This window comes from Arachis hypogaea, chromosome 6, assembly GCF_003086295.3.
Source record: "Arachis hypogaea cultivar Tifrunner chromosome 6, arahy.Tifrunner.gnm2.J5K5, whole genome shotgun sequence".
NCBI lineage: Eukaryota > Viridiplantae > Streptophyta > Magnoliopsida > Fabales > Fabaceae > Arachis > Arachis hypogaea.
In genome coordinates this window covers 106,191,737-106,206,914 of record NC_092041.1, presented here as the reverse complement: position 1 = coordinate 106,206,914, position 15,178 = coordinate 106,191,737, and the positions used below count along the sequence as shown (strand labels likewise).

Below are 15,178 nucleotides of genomic sequence, written 5' to 3'. Positions count from 1 at the left end.
ACATATATATATATATATAATATAAAGTATTTTTTAGATAAATAATAATGATATTTTAATATTTTATTGATATTAAAATATAAATTAATTTTTTAATTATTTTTAATGTTTATTTTAATTATATCAAGTATTTAAAATATTTTTTATTTTAATAAATAATAATATATACTATATCTAAATTATTTTAAGAATTTATGTTAAAAATAAGACTAGATACGCTGACACGTGATGATATTTAGGTATGTATCTAAGCGTGTCTGGAGAATAATTTTTTATTTTTTATTAATACAGTTAGACATAATAGACACATGTGTCGGACGAATATCAATAAATATCGTGTTCAAAATATATCTAACATGCGAACATCACAACTTAGTGAAATATCCGTACTTCATAGCTAGTTCGTTCAAATCAATTTAAATTTTCGTTATTTGTCTAGGTACACCTTTTCCGTTCTTTGTAATCTATATTTCATATTTAACATTGTTTAATGTCCAATACATCTCGTATAAGTTATCACATAAAAATCTAATAGAATTACTATATAATGACGGTTTTATTATTGAATTCATTGTATTGAAAAGGCAATTTATAATTAAGCCGAAAAGAACAAATTATTCTAAAACAACACACTTGTTTTATTTATTTATATAGGTAAGTTACAACTCCTAGTATTGGGAGGAGACATCAAATAAACGAAGAATATTTTCATAACATATAATAATATTAAAAATCATTTTATACTTGTATAAAACTTGGTCTAGTGTAAACTGAAAAAGAAGAAAGACCTATGGCTAGGAATGTTGCCACAAATAATACACTAGCAATGTTGATGATTGTATTGGTTATTTGTTCTACCTTTGCGGAATTCCATGATGCTATTCATAAACGAGTTCAACCTCCACCACCACCTCAATTATCACAATATCTATATAACATCGAAATTAATTTGGATGCGTGTATCAAACAATGCAATAAACTCTATCCCCCAAAATCTAAAAACTTGAAGACATGTCATGAGAACTGCAACAACTTGAAAGAATGTTTTCAAACATGCAAAATACTTCATCGAGATAACATGGAAAAGTTTGAACGATGCATCAAGGAATGTCATAATAGATTTCCTGTACTACTCTAAGAGAACATAACCACCAAAAGAATAATGTTTTAAGTTATTTTATTACTCTAGATGTTATTATTTATTTCTATGCTTTATATTATTCGAGCTTATTATTAAAGCATTGTTTAATACAAACATAGTTAAACTCCAAAACGACCTTTGAAAATAGTGGTTCCTACTAAAAGGTTTTTGAGATTTTACGTGCATTATGTTAGTTTCACGTTTTATTTTCATCAACTGAGTCTTAATGTCATGAGTGATCTTACATAATTCTTATTATAGATAAATTATTTTTTTTTATCCACGACCATTCAAAACGATTAGAGGTGGCAATATATATCTTACCCGCGGGTATCAAATCTGACCCCATCCGGTCGGGTAGGGTTGCTAACTCGATCTGCAGCGGGTAGGATAGGGTGCAGGTAGAGTTTTCGTGCGGGTTGAGACTCAACCCTACTCGACCAACCTGCACTCTATATATCTATATGTATATACTTATATAAAAATATGTTTTAAGTAGATGTTGAATCAAAGACCTCTCACTAAATACAAAAGATCCTTGGTCATTGAAAAAAATCAGTTATATTTTGAATTATCATCAAGTTATAGATACCCGCAGGTTAAGAGCGGGTATGATTAGGGTTGAGATATTCTCAATCCGTGGGTAGGATTAAGATTGGATTCAAACCCTACTCTATCCTACCTATTGCCACCCCTAAAAACGATGACAAATCTATTTACAAAAATATAAAATCCTTTTTATATTTATAAAAGATGAAATTCACTTAACAAAACTGTTCAAATCCTAAAAAAATTATCAAAGTTATTAATGTTAATTTTAAAATTTTTAGTGATTTTTTAAAAAGTAATTTTATCAAGAAAATGTCATTTTTTATGAATATAAAGTTAATTTATTTTTTTATAAATTAATTTATTAACATTTAAAATAATTGTAAATAAAAATAATAATTTATTTTTTTAATTGTGTTGGACACGATAGCAACTATATTACATCAATATGGTCTTTGTCCCCTTTATAAACCTAAGTTTATATTATTTGGCTCACCATCTTAACCATTGAATGATGGCAACAAGTGCAGTAGTTGTATCTTATTTGCTCTAATATTTTGGAAATCATAAAAATTGTTACGATTTTTGGCACTAGACAAGCTTTAACTTCGATTCTAAACTTCATTTCACCTAAAGTTTTTAAAGGATAAAATACTACAAGAAACGTCGTTAAAATCGACGGCCAAATCGACAGCTTAGCCGTCGATAATATTGAAATTCGACGGCAAAATAAACGGCGCAGTTGGTCGCTATAAAGCTTGTCGATTTTTCAAAATGCTAATAAAATTGACGGCTTTCATAGCCCTCGATAATAATCTAATAAAATCGACGTCCTTTCCGTCTGTAATATGGGTGTGAGAATTTTACATTCTTAATAAAATCGACAGCCTTTTTGTCGATATTTAACTTAATAAAATCAACAACACTGTTGTCTATAATATGTTTAATAAAATCGACGCTAAAGCCGTCGATATAAGCTTGAATAAAATCGACAACATTGCCGTCGATATTTAACTTAATAAAATCAACAACACTGTTGTCTATAATATGTTCAATAAAATCGACGCTAAAGCCGTCGATAAGCTTGAATAAAATCGACAACGTTGCCGTCGATTTTAATAGTTATATGTTTTAATTTTTTTTCTATTTGAAAAATAGTAAACCGTTAATACAAATAAACTTTTAAATATAAAATAAAATTTAAACAGAATATTAGATAACAAGACAAATAAACTTTTAAATATAAAAATAAAATTTATACTAAATATTAGATAATGATTTTACAAACTTATCAAAATAATAAATAACCCTCTAACATAAAGACTCAAGACAAGATAAATAACTAAACTTAGACTTATATTCGTTTAAATTGCAATCTACTAATAATACAAAATATTCAAAGTAAAGTAATTAAATAACCTACTCATACTCGTCTAAATAATCATCTGAGTCATCAAAATCGTCGTCAGAATCATCCTCCCTTTGAGAACTCTGTGGTTGTCCTGATCGCTGCAGAATAGGTGGAAGTTTTCTACCTGGGGCTGGGGTTGGGACTGGGGCTGGGGCTGTGCTTTTCTGAGAGCTTGGGAAAGTAAAAGGAGGAGGTGGGGGAACACGTGATCCAGAACTACTAGGACCCATGGCTCTCACATACTCAACCAAACTGCTCAATTGATGACTAAATTGATCCATCTGTGAGTTACTGGTATTGAGATCCTCACGCAAGGATTCAACAGTCTGTTGTCACTCTCTTTTCTCCCTTTGGTAGCGGTCTTCAAGCTCTCTATATTTAGCGGTATATTGTTCAACTTCCCTATTGAATTATTATAGCTTGTTGCTGAATTCTTAAGCAAATGGAACCTAAGCATCAATCAAGTAAATGACACACAGCTTTTTCTTTTATGAGGGAAATGACGCAAACCTAAGCATAATGGCTTCTCACCAAAATTGGGCATCAATTGAAACATAGAAAATACATGAATTGCATAATAAGGCAAAGCAAAAAACAAAATGATTTTGTAATTTCATTCGGGTCACTAACGAATAATGAAGAGTAATCCCAAATAAAAATTAAAAAGCGGTAATGGAAGGCAAGAAGTGAAGGCTTTTGCAAAAAATAAAAGTTGGACTTTGAAATACTACTCCAAGCATTATTATTATTAAGAGTAGGAAGGAATTGAAACACTACTCAGACTAACCCAATATCTTTATCTTGCATTGCATCAAAGTGTGTTCATGCCAAAGTGGACCCTTTTATTAGTCATATCATCTGTCTTAATAACCTCTCTATCCAGCTAGTACCAACTTGTGTATGTTATAAATTAAATTGCTACATATATATTCAACTTGTGTATGTTATAAATTAAATTGCTACATATATATTCAACTTGTGTATGTTATAAATTAAATTACTACATATATATTCATACGTAATCATTATATTGTACATTATTTATTCTTTGAAATTTCCTTCAGAAACTTCTATCCAAGTGACTTAAAATAAAACATCTCAGTCTCATCACTGTAACGTTTTCTTATGAATTGAGTCTCCATAATAATAATAATAATAATAATAATAATAATAATAATAATAATAATAATAATAATAATAATAATAATAATAATAATGTATCTATCGATATCATTAGCTCATCACTATTTTGTCTAAAAGAAACTGACCCCATCAAGAGTTTGACACCAGAGGCTCATACATAAGGAAGGGGTTTTTTCCTTAATAATAATGTATTATGATACATATTTTGTGGACTTTATTGCCCTGAATTATAATTAAAATAATATTTCCTATATAAAAACTATATATTATAAACCATGGGCAAGTTAAATATTATATTTTATAATTTTGGTTAAGATTGGTGTAAAACACAGGTTCAGTGCTGTTGTCCTAATAACATAATTACAAGTGACCTAAGAATAGGATTCAGTTTGAGTAGTGTTGAACACACGGTTTCATAAAGATCCACAGATATGAGATGCAATTTAAGTTGAACCACACACTCATCAAATAATAACCAGAAGAAAATTCTTGGAATCTTACCAAACTTAAGCATCAGGGAAGCCAATTACTAACAACACGTAAGAATGGGAAGCCTTGAGAAGCTTGATATCTGATTGGAAGCCTTGAATCACTTCCATCAAAATACATAATCATAAAGGGAAAAAAGGGTACACATAGTTTGAAATGATGATTAATTAAAAAAGATCTCATAAAATTTTTTTCATTGTTATTAAAGCTTATTAGCTAGCTTCTACATGTTCTGATCATTTGCCTCTCAAAAACTGGCCTATAAACTACAGATGGCTCAAGTTTGGAATGAAAAAATAAATTAAAGAAACATATTATATAATTGATCAAAGTAAATAGATTAACTTATTTGTTGTTACATCTATCTGCGCTTTATGGAGATTTAGTTGCACTTCACAAAATCTCATTAACTGGCATCAAGTTTGGATTGTACAAACTAACTCCTAAAATTTGGTTGAAAGCACTTCGGCCAAAATAAATACATTATACCCTCTTGAGAACAGTTTAATTCTAGAGAACAGTCCACTAATGACCACTGTTATGGATCTTATCTATTAATCATAAATTAATGCATGCAATTCAGAAACATTGAAATATAGCTAACAAGTTGAACTAATACCATAAGCACCATAATCTAAAACTAAACAGTGTAGTAATAGTACCAGAAAATATAATTGATCAAGGTAAATAGATTAAATAAAATCAAAACTCGAGCCATGACATTTCATTTGAAAACTTTTAATGATCAACAAATAAGTTAGCAATATTTATTTGTAATAAGATAGAACTTGAAGAAAGATGATAGTATGTGTTCCATTCAGGTATTTCTCCAAACATGTGGTGTGCAGAGTTCAAAACAGTAAATTTCAGTCCAATCTAAACAACATTCAACTCAGTAATTTCAGAAAGATACAGCTAACAACAATTTCAGTCCAAAAACACAAGTTTTAACAAACCTAAGCCTAACCAAAAGTTCAAAAAACAGAATTAAAAAACAGTGAAAATAAAGAAAAGAAAGACAGGGAACAGGGGAAGGGAACCTGCATTGATGAAAGGAGGAAGAAGAACAGAGAGGCAGTGGGGTGGTGGTGATGTCGCGGTGGCACAGAAGGTCGCCGCCGCTGGTGGTTGCTTGTCGGTGCTTGAAGACGCGGACAGAGGGTGACTCCACGAACAGGAGTGTCGCACGCAGGAACGAAGAAATGGAGAAATGGAAGAAAGAGAAGAAGGAAGAGAGAGAGGGTAGGCGATGGTGGCCGCCAGTGGTGGTGTCAGACGGAGGCGGTGGTGAAGCGAAAGCGAATCAACCAAAGGATACCTAGCTTGAAGAATACCTAGCTTGATTTGGGGAAGTTTGGATTTCTGAACTTTGGAAGTGGAAGTTGACGCGAAAACATGCATTTTTAGTGGTAAAAATCGACGGCACATTTGTCGATTTTAATTAAAAAAATAACTCACATAGTGTCTATTTTATAGATTAAATTTACATCGTCCATTCCATTTTAGAAAGCAATTAAGACCGTTCAAATTTATCGACGGCAAAGATGTCGATATTTGAAATAATAAAATAGACGCCATATACGTCGATTTTAATATAAAAAAAACCAACACATATAGCGTCTATTATATAGATTAAATTTAGACCATCCATTCTATTTTAGAAAGCAATCTAGATCGTTCAAATTTATCGACGGCAATAATGTTGATATTTGAAATAACAAAATAGACGCTATATACGTCGATTTTAATATAAAAAAACCAACACATATAGCGTCTATTATATAGATTAAATTTAGACCGTCCATTCCATTTTAGAAAGCAATTAAGACCGTTCAAATTTATCGACGGCAAAGATGTCGATATTTGAAATAATAAAATAGACGCCACATACGTCGATTTTAATATAAAAAAACCAACACATATAGCGTCTATTATATAGATTAAATTTAGACCGTCCATTCCATTTTAGAAAGCATCTAGACCGTTCAAATTTATCGACGGCAAAGGTGTCGACATTTAAAATAATAAAATAGACGCCACATTCGTCGATTTTATTTTCGACTTTTGGTTCGTCCGTAACATGACGATAATAGAAAAATAAATTAATGCATTATAAAAATATCGACGACTAGACTGTCGATTTTAATATTTTTATTTTTAATTATTTTTTTTAGTAATATCGACAACAGGCCGTCAAAAATTATCGACGGCAGAAATAACCGTCGATTTTTGACGTCGAAAAACACACTTTTTCTTGTAGTTTAATTATTAAATCAAATAATTATTAGAGTCTAACGTGATAAACGTTAGTTTATTTTAATTTATATTTGTCATTAACAATTCTATAATAAAAACAAAATTAGAGACTAACTTGCATAATATTAAGTTAAAGAATTAAATTGAGTAAATTAAACTTTTAAAAATTAAATTAAAGTGCCAATATAACTTTAAAAACCACTTCAAATATTAAATTATTTAAATAACTCTTTTTCTCTCTTAGGTTTTAGACATTTTTGTATTTAGCAATTTAAAATAAAAATTTGTATCCATCTTCTCAACTTTGTCCTTGTTATATCTTTTTAGTACATTCTATGGTGGCTTTGATTATAACCATTATAAAACTTTTGCCATATTTAAAAAACTTAGTTAAAATTAAATGTCATCGAATTAAAATGTGTTGTTAAATAATAAAAAATATAACTTTAATTTTAACTAAATTTTTTCAGTATTACCAAAGCTTTAAAGCCATTCTAAAATTCACTTCATTTAAAACAATTTAAATTTTGATTTTTTTTTAGACATTTACATTGGCGGAGTCAGTGGCGGAACCAGAAATTTCATAAGAGGGGGGCCAATTAAATATAAAATATAACAAAAAATTAACAAAATATGATTTGTAGCATATATATCAAAAAAGTAATTATATTATATAAAAGTCAATGTTCAACTACATACTTTAAGATTTTGATATTTTTAAACTTGCTCGACGATGCTTCATGGAACTAAAATCATCAATTATCATCTCTGAAGTGAATTTTGAAGCAATTTCCTTTTCAATATATACAATCATACAATCTGCTAAAAATTCATCTTCCATCTTGTTTCGAAGCCTTGTTTTAATAATCTTCATAGCTGAAAAGGCCCGTTCAGTTGTTGCTGTTGTCACAGGAAGAGTCAAAACAAGACGAATTAATCTATCAATTAAAGGATATAGATTTGATTTTCCTGTCTCTGTCAATTTTTGACACAATTCAGCAAGAGTAGACAAATTCTGAAAATCTGGAGCTTTAACCACATCAAGTTCATAATGTTGTAACTCATAATCCAATTGAATCTTTTCTTGCTCAGAAAAATCTAAAGAATAGAAATTCTTTACAAGATTGCATATGTTGCAAACACTGAATAACTTGAAAGCATCTTTAGGATCTAGAGATGTACTCAGTATGAGGAGCTCGGTTGCTTGCTCACTAATATAAAAAAAATTAATTATTTTAAATAAATAATGTAAATAATACTTGACATTGTCATTAACTTAAAAAAAATTGAAATATACATCTTTGAATCTTTGTTGTGCATTCAATGGTTAATATTTTGTTGTTCACTTCTCTTCAATGGTTTTTCTTCATATGTCTTGTTTTGGTATGGAAAGAAAATTAGAATGAGAAGAGTAGAAGACCAAAAGTTTGGGAATCACTAAAAGAGAGAGAAAAGTGGCGCTATGCCTATGATAGTTTGAAACAAATATTTGAAAAATGTACTAGGGTTACTTTAATTAATAGTATGGGCTTGGGCTAGTATAATAGAACCATTTTTATTAATTATTAGAATGGGCTATTTGTTAACAAGAGCAACAATAATTCAAATATCTAATACATAATGCAGTTTTTAGTTTTTTTAATTTATAAAATTTTGTAAGTTATATTTTTTTAATATTATATATAAAAAAATTTAATATTATTAATTATTACTATTTACTATTTTTTTTTAAAAAATTTGGGGGGACCATGGCCACCTTAGGTCCCCCGTGGATCCGCCACTGGGCGGAGTTTTATTAGAACAATAAAACCACCGCCCTACAAAATTTTTTTAAATAGTTTTATTTAAAAAAAAAACAAATTAGTTTAATTGGTTAAAATGATATGCTTCTAGTTATATATCTGGGTTCAACACCCATGCCTTTAATATTCTTTAAAAAATTTTTTCTTGCATGCATATATTTAAACCAATATTACACTAAATTATATTTAATTTCTCATGTATTTTTATGCATTATTTTATTTTTAGAATAATAAAAATTATAGTATAACTAGTAGTAATATCAGTTATTAATAAAAAAATTAATATTTTATTTTAAATCAACATTACAAGTTAAATGTTATTGTAGTATCAACATTGTTTACATTGATAAATTGTAATATTTTTATTTTATTAGAAATTTAAGATTTTGTTTTGTTATATTATATTATTTGATTGTAATGAAAATAATACCAAAAATAATTAGTCACTACTAGAAAACTAGTTATTACAGACGGATATTTTTGACGGATTTTATCCCACTGAAATACAGAGGAAATTTCAGAGGAATTTTTTGTCGGAAAACAAAAAAAATGGATTAGCATAAATTACAGACGGAAAAGAGAATCCGTCGATAATTCCGTCAAAAAAATTAATTTTTTTCAGTGAGAAATGGTTACAGACGGAAAATCTGTCTGTAATTAAATAGACAAAAAGCTGCGTTTTTATTAAATTATTACAGACGGATTTTTCGTCTGTAATTTAAATTTTTCGTCAGAAATATTGAAAACCCTAATTTTATCACCACCCATTTCACACTCCATTCACACTCCATTCGAACACCATTCACACTCCATTTCCACTCCTATTCGCCCTCATCCCTTGAACTCTTTGCCCTGCAGCCACTGACGAATGAATTTTTGCCGGTATAGAAATTATCAAGTAATCAATCGTAGTATAGTCTAAACTGACGCAGAATCCATCATCAAAGTAATTCTACAATCTATAACCGAGAGTATTAGTCCCGAGTCGTTCTTCCCTAGGAATGCTACAAGGATGCATGTTATTGGTTAAGTGGTCTTTTGTGGCTTGAAGAGTGTGGCATAAAAGTGCTAATAAAAGAAAACAACAATCAATCAATATTAAAAGCTTTGGCCAAGGTTGAACATTGGAAGTTCCATCACTATAGCTTCCTTCAATTGTGATGACAAAGGAGTGTTGCTTTACTTAGTTAACCCCTAATTATAGAGGGAAGTCAAGTAAAAGTAACTAACTTGAGTCACAAGTCCTAGTCTTACTCTAGGAAAGTCTAGCTTTAGTGCACTCCAAGTCAATTAGCAATTCTCAATTCTTAATCAACAATTGACATCCATTATTCAAGTGTCTCCAATGACTCAACTACTAGGCCAAGTGAGGGGATACTACTTCATATCTAAAGTTGGCATTTTCTCAAACACTTGGAGAGCGAGAATGAAAGACATAGTAAAATTGAGAGGAAATTTAGAATCAAAGTAATTCAACACAAGAAATCAACAAGAATCAATAATGAACAACAATGAAAATGAGATCTTCAATGAATTAATAGAATCCAAAACAACAAAGTTAAATCTAAGATCTATGAGAATTGAACAATTACAAACACTAATTGAGATTAGAGAAGAAGATCTACAACATGAACAAAGTAAATTGAGAGTTGCAATGGATCTCACCAAGGAATGGTTGAGAATTGAGAAAATGAAGATGAATCCTAGAGAGAAGTTGGAGTTTCTCTCTCTACAAATGTAACTAACTCAAAAAATATCTACCTAAGGATCTAAAATTAGTCTATGGATGTGAATGTGTGTCAATCCCCTTCAATCCTTGGCTCTTATATGCATTTTGGCGCCAAAGTTGGTTGCTGAAACCTTCCAAAATCGCCAGGCACGTGTTGCAATAAAAGAATCACGTGCGGACCACGACGCGTGCGCACACGGTACGCGTGCGCGTCCCTGGCTAATTTTGCGATGTGCGCGTGAGCGCCTTGTGTGCGTACGCGTGCTTGGCCGAGATCAACTCTTTGGCTTTTTGTGCTTCTCTCCACTTGCATGCTTCCTTCCTTGCTTCCTTTGATCCATGCCTAGCCTATTTCAATCCTGGAATTACTAGCAAACACATCAAGGCATCTTATGGAATCAAAGAGGAACTAGAATTCATCAAAATAAGGCTTAAAAAGCATGTTTTTACACTTAAGCACAAATATGGGAGAGATAACAAAACCATGCTAATTCATAGGCTAAATGTGACAAAAGGTTATCAAAACACTCTAAACTTAATACAAAACAAACCGTCAAATTGGGGTTTGTCAGCCACCGCAGTCTCTGCCGTCACTGCAGCCCCCGCATCAGCCCTCGCAGCTCCCCGCAACCCCACAGCCTCGCAGCCCCGCAGCGGCGCAGCCACTGCAGCCCCTACAGAGACACAACCTCCACCGCCGCCGTAGAAGATCCGTCACTGTCGTAGGAAGCTGTGTCGCCGTGATTGGAAGCTCCCTCGCTGTTGTTTGGAAGCTCGTTGGCCTTTTCCTCTGTTCGAGTGCTCTCCTTCTCTCTCGGTGTCGCTGTTATGTTTCTGCCACTGCCCTTCCTCCTCACTTTCATTCACGAGTCATGACCGTTCCTTCACTCCTCCATTGGAAGTAGATCTGAAGAGCCACGAACCGAGGTGTGGCATGTTCCTCCATCATTGAGTTGGTGTTGCGGTTGCCATAACTTTGCGTCCCTTGCTGTCGTCGACAATCACATTGTGCCCCTCCTCCCACACCTCATCCATACGCCATTTTCTCTTTATTTCTGAGGTAAGATTTAAGATTTTTTTCCTATTTTTTTTAGTTTTTATTTTTTGTTTTTGTTCTTGGTGTTTCTTCTGATGAGTTTTCTTATTGTGTTGTTATTGTTATGTTCAACATTTTTTTTGAGGGATTTTGCTCAATGTTAAGGTTCGTTTAGTGTTGTAACATTTATGATTAGTGGAAAAATAGATAAAAAAAATGAATAAAGTGTTGGTGAGACATCTCCAGACAAGAAATTAAAAGAAGTAAAGCTTACTGAAGATCAATCATATGTTTAACTGTTAGTAGTTTATGAAACTACCATAAGCTATTGAGTTTTTTGGGCCAATTGAGATGCTATGAAGTGTATAGGCTTCTGGTTCAACCCTTGTCACATTCTGTCTCCATCTCCTATTGATTACTCACTTCTGTAGACAAACTGATCTTACTTTGTAAAATGTATGTTATTGATGGTACTAATAAGTGATTCCACCATTAGAAATAATGAATCATGTTCATTAATTTTCTGCATATAATATCTTTTATCATGCATGTGTTATAAATAAAGTGGAATTATTATTCTATTTTCTCTCATCAACTTGGCAGCATACTTTAATTTTCTTCTTCATTATATTTCCAAAGTGGTTTCTGAATGAAATATATATGAGCATGATGTGCTGAGTGGCTAGCTGATAATTTAGGATAGGAACTATAAAGTTTGGTTCTATTTATATCAAGTAATTAGGAGAAAAAATGGTACTTTTAAGACATGGATCTATGAGTTAAGGTTAGTGCAATTCTTCTGATTCAGTTCACGCAATTCTGTGAAAAATTGCATGCTTTGGATTTTAGAGACTCTTTTTTCTTCAATTGATTTATATTTCTTTCCTTTACTGATTCTTTTTGTTTCTCAATTGGATTGAGGAGTTATGTAACAGAAAAATAATATAAGGTGGTTGTTGATGATGTTGAAATTTAGTAGTCCTATATATATTTTTCAGCTTTTGATTTTTATAATTTGTAATGCAGGGGACCTTAGGTTTTAGTTAGGTTTATCATACTCTACTTTTGTGGCTCAATTGTTTAATGTAAAGTAGAGGGAGCAAAGCAATGGCTGCACAGAAAAATGGGCGTCGATCGAATCAAGAAAGGAAAATGGCTTTGATACAAGATGTATGTGATAATTTATTAGTGAAATAAATTTTCAGTACATAGAGTAAATTAATGTTTTCAAACTTGACAGGTTGATAAATTGAAGAGAAAGCTGAGACATGAAGAGAATGTGCATAGTATACTTAATACTTGCTTTCTTTCTTGTCAGGTCTAAAAAAAAACAAACTCGCTCTTACAAAGAAAGTATAATTAGGAATTTAGGATGGATGAATTAAGTTTTAACTAAAAAAATAATTTTGTGCGGTTACTAGAATCAATACAGGGTGTTTATTATTATTCTATCAAATATTCAGGAACAAAGTCGAAGTGGCTGCACTAGAACAGAAAAGGCTAGGCATTGGCGATGGATCAGTTGGGATGTTCTCCTCACTTATTGTTCACGCATGCAGGTAATTCGTTAGTCGATAGTCAATTCCATTCACTTTTCTCATTGCATCCCCTTTCCTTGTTCTCTTTGCTTTCCTTTTCCTTTCTCTTTTTTGTTCTGATTAAGCTCTGAATGTCAAATTGAGACATGATACTATTTTACTTCTGTAAGAAGGATACTGTTTCTTTCTTTGATTTTAGAATTTGCTTGATTGAAAATAGAAGGATTCATGAACAGAAGGATTCATGAACCTTTATGCTTGTCTCTTTACTTCCTTTCTAATTCATGTAGTACAATAATCAAATTGTGCTTTTGCTTCTGCTTGTGGGAGTGATATAATATGACATTAGGCTTTATATCAAAGTCCCTAATGAAATTATCCTTGGTTTTTGATGAATCTGATGATGATATTTGTGGATCCTCAACAATAAGAATCTCTTTGATTGCTTCAGGCATGCTTTGCCCTTTTATCATCTTCTTCCAATATTCTCCCACCAACTGGTACTATATATATAGATTAATCTTACAAGTTTACTTGTTCAGGCTTTAGTGAAGTTCCCTTTTGAAGTTTTAAACAATCTGATTGAATCTTCATTTTGATATGTTGATGCTATTTGACGTGATCAGGCAGGTGATGCATGGTTTTTAAATACTCCTGAACAATCATTGAGCTTCATCCTTGCAGATCAAGGTTTTGTTGTATGGGTAGGAAATGTGCGTGGAACACGCTGGAGCCATGGTCATAGGTCTTATTTAGTGAAGAATAAGGTGTGTGGCTCTTCTTTGACCTATAAAGATGCTGATGGCGTGTGTGATTAAACTGAAAATAATATCAGTGCATAAAGTTCAATGATAAATAATTATGAGTCAAAACTAAGAACCAAATATTCATTTATTCTGAATTTGAATCGGGGAAAAACATTTGCAATTGATATGAATAAGGTCACACTTTAGTAGGTTTTATCATTCAATTATTTAATAGTAAAAGGGTTTGTGCCGAATACTATCAAGCCTTTTCTATTTACTTTGATATGTTTGAAATAAGAATTATTAAATTGTTCTTAGTGCTGAAGCTACTTATATTCAGCACCAAATTGAGTTCTACAGCATTGTTGATGATCACTGATCTTGAGAAAATATTCTAAATTGTCATAATACTTATATTTTCATTTCACTGTCATTTTCAGTGTATATTATTTTTATTGGAATTGTTAGAGCCAGAGTTTGTACAGTGCATCATGTGATTGATTCAACTTTGGTCCCTTGATAGAAATTCTGGGATTGGAGCTGGCAGGAATTAGCCCTGTATGATATGGCAGAAATGATCAATTACATATATTTAGTAACAAATTCAAAGCTATTCATAGTTGGGCATTCACAGGTAGTTATGATTCTGGACATCATCCTTTTCACTGCTATTTGGTGGTTGTTGTAGTATGCATTTTATTCATTTCTCTTATTTCCGGGGAACAATTATATCTGTTTGGGAATACCTATTTACCTTTTGATTTTCTTTTTTATTACACAGTAGAAAAATGGTTGGTATGGTTAAGTGTGGATCTGTTGTGCTGTAGCGTGTTCATCATCCTTGCAATTTGGTTTCTTTTAGTTTTATTTGCTGCTTCATTCATTACAAAACAACAACAACAACAACAAAGCCTTGTCCCACTAAGTGGGGTCGGCTACAAGAATCAAATGATGCCATTGTGCTCTGTCATGTATCATGTCTACAGAGAAACCGTTTACATGTAGATCTCGTTTGACCACCTCATGGATGGTCTTCTTAGGTCTTCCTCTGCCTTTCGCCCTTTGTCCATCTTCCATCTCATCCACCCTCCTGACTGGATGTTCTATCGGTCTTCTTCTCACATGTCCAAACCACCTGAGACGCGATTCAACCATCTTTTCCACAATGGGTGCTACTCCAACTCTCTCCCTTATATCTTCATTCCTTATTTTATCCAATCGCGTATGACCACTCATCCATCTCAACACCTTCATCTCTGCCACATTCAGCTTATGTTCGTGCTCCCCTTTAGCCGCCCAACACTCCGTACCATACAGCATAGCCGGTCTTATAGCGGT

The 15,178-nt window shown here is 31.9% G+C and overlaps 2 long non-coding RNA genes across 2 annotated transcripts; one reads left to right on the top strand and one right to left on the bottom strand.

Moving 5' to 3' along the window:
• Nucleotides 1-2,902: 2,902 nt before the first annotated feature.
• On the bottom strand, nucleotides 2,903-6,122 carry LOC112697375 (uncharacterized). The gene is made up of 2 exons (XR_003151210.3): nucleotides 5,774-6,122; nucleotides 2,903-3,550 (listed from the first exon to the last, which is right to left on the bottom strand). It is a non-coding gene; the product is annotated as an uncharacterized lncRNA (long non-coding RNA).
• A 6,574-nt stretch (nucleotides 6,123-12,696) lies between these two features.
• Nucleotides 12,697-13,218, top strand: LOC140173379 (uncharacterized). The gene is made up of 3 exons (XR_011862007.1): nucleotides 12,697-12,726; nucleotides 12,797-12,874; nucleotides 13,020-13,218. It is a non-coding gene; the product is annotated as an uncharacterized lncRNA (long non-coding RNA).
• Nucleotides 13,219-15,178: the final 1,960 nt, after the last annotated feature.